An 8,661-nucleotide genomic window follows, 5' to 3' on the forward strand; every position below is an offset into this window, starting at 1 on the left:
TACTTAGCGCTGGTCGCCTGTTACATCACAGGACCATTATTCAAATATATGGCTATACGGGTGGGTATATATACGCCAATGGTGGCTGCCTTTTTAGTGCCAGTTGAATGGAAGCTGTTATCTATCTATTAAAGTCCAGAATGCACCTGGCTCCCCCTTGTTTGGGCCACATACACTCTACATCATCCTTAGCACTGTGGCTCCCCAGCCAACACAGCCATGTGGGGCCCAAATGGGTTTGACCTGGGCTATCTAACTGGGACCCAGCCAGTTTTGTCCTCGGTTTCCATGTAGGCCCCACATGGGTTTGCCCAGATGAAGTGAACACTGCTTAGTGTGCACAGTACAGGCTGTTTAATGTAACACTGAATCAGTGTTGGAGGTAATGAGATAATTAAGTGATTGAATAATGATTAACCTGCTGTTAACAAGCAGAATCACTGAAGGAAAGAGAAACACAAGAACTAGGCCTACTTCCAGCCACTGCCTTGGATGAAATCAACTGAAGATAAAATACATTACATCTCTCAAGATCTGATTAAACAACTTCACAAACAGCATTACCAGCTTCACTTATTAGTAACTAGACTGACTTTATTTCTGTCAGACGTCTACAGAAGTTCTTATTGAGAATTAACAGAGGTTTAGATGTTGATTACTTATTTGAAAGTAATAGTTTGATTTGATGTTACCATTGTGGCGATCAGTGAGTGCTTTAGTCAGGCTCTTGACTTTTTAAACATTAGTTTTTCTCAGGCAGCTGTGTCTGTTTGTTATGGCGAGAACAGCAAGAGAAAATATAATCTGATGCTGTAAGCTGATTGATGATAAGAGTATAATCATCATGTAGTGGCTTAGCTCATTGATTATGTGTGAGGTTTATACAGGTAGTATGTCATTCATTTTGTTTTATTGTTGTGATTCTACAGCAAGAGAATAATAGAATTTAATCAGAACGTCAAATGATTTTTAACACACCATTTACATATTTTGGGCTCCTGTAAGATTTACTCGCACACAGATATCAAGAATCAGCATATGAATCTCAACAATGGTGACAAAGCGGCATTTAGGGCTGAGGAGATAATTAAGTGATTAATTTAGTGATGATTGAGCATTATTGAAGACACCTGATGTTAACAAGCAGAATCACTGAAGGAGAAAATCACAAATTGTAAGTTACCATTAAGGTGATGGGTGTTTGCTTTAGTTGGGCTCTAGACCATTATATGTTTACTTTAATATTTACTTTTGTTTGTCTGCTGTTATTGATTTATAACAGTTAAATGAACAAAGTAAAATGTTATCTTATAGTGTTGGTTATGTTTTGACATAATCATGCTGTGATCTGAAAAAGGAAACTTATTGAGATAGTTTAGCTTAACTTGTTAGCAGCAGTTTAGTGATTCTTCAGCCTATGATTATAAGTACTTTACTTATAATTCAAAATATTTAATGAACATTGTTCTGATCAAAAGACATTCAGATAAATTCATTTAAAACACAAACATCAATAATCAGCCTGTGAATCTCAACAATGGTGACAATAATAAAGCATGTTGCAGTGGCTGCCACCAATCACAACTCATTAATGTCTCCCATCATGCATTGCGGTATGAATAAATTATGATCTGAATTGTCTATGTAATTTACTTTTCCTAATTGAATATTCTGCTCCTCACCATTGTTGAGATGCATAGACTGAATCTTGACATCTGTGTGTGCCTAAAAGAATGATTTTTTTTTTTTGTTAAAAAACAACTTTTAAGAAATCCTTTATATTATATCAAAAATTCTGGGCATCGAAGTCAGAAAGAAGGATTTTAATGAGTTCAGTGATCAAGTTCAAATGATGATTGTCATAACATAACCAACACCATCAGATCACTTTTTTCTTTGTTCAACTGGTGATTATAATTCAGAAACAACAGACAAACAAAATCTAAAGTTAATAATATATGGGTCAAGAGTCCAACTAAAGCAACCATTGATCGTCATAACGGTAACTTACAATTTGTGATTTTCTCCTTCAGTGATTCTGCTTGTTAACATCAGGTGTCTTCAATAAAGTTCAATCATCACTAAATTAATTACTTAATTATCTCATTAACTTAAACACTCTTGAGTGTGGACTCATACACTCCCAGGAGTGTTAATTTAACACTGGAGTTTTTTGCTGTGTACAAAGAGCCGTAGTTAACTGACAAGCTGAGCCATATCGCATTAATTATCGCTGGCGATAAGTCCGCGATATTAATGTGATATGGCTCAGCTTGTCAGTTAACTACGGTTCTTTGTAGTAAATGCCGATCCATCTGAAAGCAGGTGATGGCGATGTACTACTAATCAAGGAACCGGCTTTACTGACGAGATGCGCATAACAATATCGCGATTTAAATCGCCCAGCCCTACTCAGAATGCATTGCAGCATGAAGCATGTCACCATTGTTGAGATTCATATGCTGATTCTTGATGTCTGTGTGCAAGTAGAACTTTCGGTAGTCTAACATGTGTAAATGGGGTTTTAAAAATCATTTGATGTTCTGATTAAACTGTGCTGGATCTCTTGCTGTAGAATCACAACAATAAAACAAAATGAATGACATACTACCTGTATAAACCTCACACATAATATCAGTGAGTTAAGCCACTACATGACGATGACTATATTCTTATCATCAATCAGCTTACAGCATCTGATTATATTTTCTCTCACCATAACAAGCAGACACAGCTGCCTGAGAAAAACTAATGTTTAAAAAGTCAAGAGCCTGACTAAAGCACACACTGATCGCCACAATGGTAACATCAAATCAAACTATTACTTTCAAATAAGTAATCAACATCTAAACCTCTGTTAATTCTCAATAAGAACTTCTGTAGACGTCTGGCAGAAATAAAGTCAGTCTGGTTAGTAATACATGAAGCTGGTAATGCTGTTTGTGGAGTTGTTTAATCAGATCTTGAGAGATGTAATGTATTTTATCTTCAGTTGATTTCATCCAAGGCAGTGGCTGGAAGTAGGCCTAGTTCTTGTGTTTCTCTTTCCTTCAGTGATTCTGCTTGTTAACAGCAGGTTAATCATTATTCAATCACTTAATTATCTCATTACCTCCAACACTGATTCAGTGTTACATTAAACAGCCTGTAGTGTGCACACTAAGCAGTGTTCATTTCATCTGGGCAAACCCATGTGGGGCCTACATGGAAACCGAGGACAAAACTGGCTGGGTCCCAGTTAGATAGCCCAGGTCAAACCCATTTGGGCCCCACATGGCTGTGCTGGCTGGGTCTAACCCCTGGTGGAAGAACAACAAACCAATCATCTAAAATGATGGCTGGCTTTTATTGTGGAAACGTTCCATGTTTCTAAATGTAACTAGAATGATAGCTTTGCTGTGTTTGGTTCCCTGTATTAATATTTTAAACACTTAAAGCTGCAGTCCGTAACTTTTTTGGGTTAAAAATTATCCAAAATAAATTTTTGAGCAAGTACATAACCAGCCAGTGTTCAAAACTATCTGCTTGCCTTATTCAAAACGGTAAGCTTGTAATAATGTTTTTAATTCCAGTGGTACTGGTGGATGTCCGCGGGAAATTCGAGCATGTCTTTGCGTCATTACGTCACATCTGTACACATAAAGAAGATGTCTCGGCTAGTAGGCTATATACAGTATCCACACCGGCACGGTGACTGACAGCCGCACATTCTCCTCAAAACATTGGATTCATCCGCGCTGTGCCATGCCTAGGTCCAACCCACGTAAAGTTGATAATTCCGCGAATAACTGCAATTGCAGATTTCGAACAGAGATGGCGACAAAGAGGAAAAACTACGGACTGCAGCTTTAAGATACATGTTGTGTAAATGGACCATTTCACATTTCAATGTCTCCCTAACTTTTGCGCTGCTCCTCTGAGCTCACACAGTTGTTCGTTCCTAAAAAAAAATAAAAGGTAACAACTTCTGTCAGTAAAGAACATATGACTTTCAGTGTGTTCTTTCACCATGGGTTGCAAACTTTATACAAAATATAAAGCTGTTATGTTGTTGTTCATTCATGTTTCCCCCTTTTACCCAATATACAATTTTGCACCGGTCACTTCTATAAAGTATAAATGGTATAAACGTAGACCCTGACAAGACTAGCACATTTAAATTCTAATTGGAATTCTCCATCCTGTTTGCTCCCTCATTTTCAAAATCATTAAAACATAAAACAAAAAAGGCATTCTTAATTTAATTCTGAATGGTTCACAACCCGGTCGGGAAGTTACTTTCTACTACTACCAGTGTTCAAACAGTGCAGGACATGGCTTGGGTCATGAATATTAAATGTTATGCATCATTTAAACAATATCTTGCCTCTGCACAGCAGTAATCCATATAAAACCTATTAAAATGTTTAAATTGTGATGACTGTTATGGGATGAATTTATTTTAAATGTGAGATGTTAAATGTTTGCTATATCCCTCCCTCTAACCTTTATGCACACTAGAAACTTCTAAAATATGATTTTTGTGAATTTGTACTTAAAAAGAAAAGATATTGAGTGCATTTTAAAGCTGTGAAATATACTTTATGAACTGAGTAAATGAAAGTAACCATTTTAAAACATGAATAACAGAACATTAAACACTAACAGATCTCTTTCTATAATAATGTAATGCAATAATAAAAAAACCTGCCTACCCTGCCTTTCATTTTTCTCAATTTTATTATTTATGCATGTATTTTGGTATGTCCAATTAACTCACACTCACTTTATTGAAATATGAATACTGTAGTATAGTTATTTATTAAAGTGATATTTACATAGCCAGTGAATAATTTTTTAGGGTGTAACAAAAACCTAATTTTGCCATTTACCAACCACAACAAACCATGCAAACGGTCACACTTTCACATTATTACAAGAGTAGTGTGTCGGAGCAACTAGAGGTTGATTCACTCAATTAAGTCACATATTCTCAGAATTGAACCAGTCTCTTTCCCAGTAAGTGTTTTGTGATCCAAGATAAAATGTGTTTCTATTCCACACACACATAAATAATTCTATCACTAACTCAGCTTTTCTCATCCAGACGCCACAGAAACCAAGTTGTGGCAAACGTGCCAAGACGGGCAAAAAATGTCACTCTCTTCAGTTGTGTCTGACTCACACACCTGCTCATTCCTTCATATGGCTTTATCCGAAATAGGGTTCTGCCTCTCGCAGCAGGAATCAAAGCAACCGTCTCAGTTCAGTGACCAAAGTAATAGAGGAATGACTTAAGTCACAGTCTACTTCTACAAGCTGTTTATTTGTTTCATGCATTATCAGAGGAAGCAAAGCAAAGGGAAGCAGGAAGCAATATTTGTTTCAATGATGTGTATTTTCTTTGACTGCTTTGAACACATTCCAATATTTCTTCTGCAGGATTTCATTTTAAATGTATGAATTTAGACACTTTATTTTATAAATTTAAAATCCTGAAGAGCTTTGTCACTGATATGCGTCTCCTAGCCTTAGACGTCACGGCCACGGAACGTTAGCTGAAAGTCTGATGCTTATGGCACACAAAATTGGAAACACTTCAGGAGGAAACAATTTCTAAGTCGTCATCTGATTGGCTGAATTATACATGATTTACGGGAGACTTGTGTGTATTGTGCTTTAATGGCCAGCTTGGAAACCAATCCGTCGTGACGCCAAAGCCCATAATGGAAGAATAAATCCATTTACATTTTCACGCCTCTAAACATGTGAGGAAACAAACCACAACATAATAGTTTATTTCATAATGTCTACATTAATTAATTTTACTTTTGATTGAAGCTACAAACCCTGCAATGGGTAAACCATACATTACCACCATAACACCATTCAGCAAGGGACTTTAAGGGATAGTGCACCCAAAAATTAACATTTCTTTTACTTATGTCGTTCCAAACCCGTATGACTTTCATTCCTCTGTGAAACACTAAAGAAGATATTCAGAAACATTTTTGGGTGAACTTTGATATTTACATTTCTGAATGGCTTGATGAGAACAATTTTCTTTTTTTCATTGTGCATTTGTATTCTATTGAAACAGGCAGTTTGAAACAGCAAGTTATTTTTACATGCAGGATAAAAACAAAGCAAAATAATTAACTGAAGTTAATGAAGCTAAATGCCATTTACAGAGGGTATATTATCTGTCTTCGCTTCTTTAAATCACAAACAATTGACCATGCTTAGAAACATTCAACATAACATCACTTTTTGAAAATGTGGGAATATGATTAATGACGCAAACAATAACGCACAAAATAAACCCAGACACAGAATGCCTAATTACCTCTGCAAAAAATAAACCAAAGGTCTGAAGTCTGAAATCACTTTACACAATAAAACGGCAAACTCCTACAACTGCACGAGAACAACTGTCAGACACCAAGGTTTGATTATTGCGTCAAAACCCTTGCTGAAAATATGGTATAATATGAAGTCAGAAATATGACTGAATCTTTCATTAACCCTTGTGCGACCTTATGGACACTTTCGTCTTTTTCAGGTTTTTTAATGTATTTTTCCGGTGTTAATGCCAACTGCATACATTCTGGCACAGGTATGTATTTTTATTGGAATTTTACTCTTTCACCTTCATTTCATTTAATGGATCTATTTTGCACTAGGTAGTAGGTACAAAAATCGTTCCACTCAGGACCTTTCAAATTTCAAATGTCCCCATTGAAACCATAGACTGTAAAAAAAGATGGACGACGCCCCTTCGCTCTCTTCCATTGATGAGAACTGAAGCCGCCAGTGTCCCGATATGGCGCTGACATATTGGAACTTGAGTCTGCGCAGTAGCGATCTCGGGACCAGACCGGCGCAGTAGTGAGCAGGAAGTAAAGCCGCGAAATCAACGCTCCGCCCTCACTCTCGAAGAATGCACTCAGGGAGAGTGCATTCTGCACACTTTTTAAAAAATGTATTGCAGTACGACAAGAGGCTTGTTAAAATAAAGTAAATACAATCTCCTCAGTCCTCTGAAGATCCCGCAAAAATTGTCCGTTGGTGCTTCAGTGACTACTTCGCTCAGAGAACCTGTCAATCACAGCTGTCAATCATGATGTTACAACACCGCATCACGTAACTAACTAAAAACCAACCTATTTTTGAAACAGACACTTGAACTTACATCAGCGTGATACAAACGACAGCAAATGAAAGAAACCACCTTTGGAAAAAAGATATTTGAAGTGTAATTTAATTGTTTAGTTGGATCTCACGTCCCGTTGAATAACACGGGGAGGCGGGGCTTATGACCTATACTAGGACCAGTCAACGGGGGGGCGATCGAGACATTTTGGCTTCACTTTTCAGGGCTTGTGCGGCACGCTTGATTGAAACCCATTAAAACTGCAATTTTGAATCACAGGCCCATTTAAATAAAATGTTGCAATCTTTGTTAATAGGCTTTCATTCTGTTGGTAAGGCTTCAACATTTTTTAAACTTGCAATTTTCTCAGGTTTGGCCTATAAAGCAAATACTCACTTTATTCCTGTTTTCTGCTTATGCATATTATAGAGCCAATTGAATAAATTAGAAACATTAGGAAAATTAATAATAACGGATAATAATTGTATCCATAAACAACAAAAACAAAGAATGCATTGCAGCAAACTAAAAGAGTTGAAAAAGCGTTGAACAAATCTCTATGAGTGAATGGAGTGAGAAAGAAAAAAGTATAATGATGTATGGCAAGGTGGCCCAGATCCAATCTACATGTAAATAAGCAGCTTCAACATCAGGTGTTGCCACAGATTGTAATTTTGTTCTTTCAGGGTCTATTTTATGCACTTTCTCCTCATTCTGCACTCGCTGGTACATTTGTTCATTCGTCAACTCATCTGCTCTCTCCGCTGTTCACCTTGGATAGTTGTACCATGAAAAAAAAATGACTTATGAGAACAAATTAAATCGAATAGGTGAACTGAATTTTATTTGTTGAGCTAAATGTGTTCATAGGCCCACTAGACAGGTCTCTACAGTGCTTAGATATTTAGAAGGTTTTGTATATACAGGTTAATAAATAACAGTATCAATTATACTAAAATGTGTTTTTTTCTGGTGTCTGAGATCCATTTTAATAGCCTGAAAAAAAATAACATTTAAGAATCATGTTGATACTTTGTGGCTGTTGAGAAATGACTAATAATAATATAATAAATACTATAATAATAATAATAATAATAATGTAACATGAATAACTTGAATGTGTGGGATTATGCAAAATATTTTTTTCACATAAAATTTTTCACTTTCTTTTTTATTACTGCATTTTAATACACTTTTGCTAGAGACAAATTGACCCCAAAGTTAACATAATGGTCATACATTTTGGTTACTTTGTGGTAAAACATTTCATATTTTGATTATTTCATATTTAAATTACTATACTATTTTTACACATACATCATATGGGTTCTTTGGGACCTCTAATTATACCACAAGTCATAGCAAAACTTAGCTTGTTAACCCACGTGTTGTTTTGTATAAGTGGCAAAACAGCTTGAAAATTCTTGCTGGTCTAAGACAGTCTTTTCAGCAGGGAAGATGTGTATTTTTTCCTTTTCCTTCTTTAAAAAAAAAAAAAAAAAAACTGCACTTATAATTCCCAGTGTTAT

This window comes from Abramis brama (assembly GCF_963993115.1).
Source record: "Abramis brama genome assembly, chromosome: 14".
Classification (NCBI taxonomy): Eukaryota; Metazoa; Chordata; class Actinopteri; order Cypriniformes; family Leuciscidae; genus Abramis; species Abramis brama.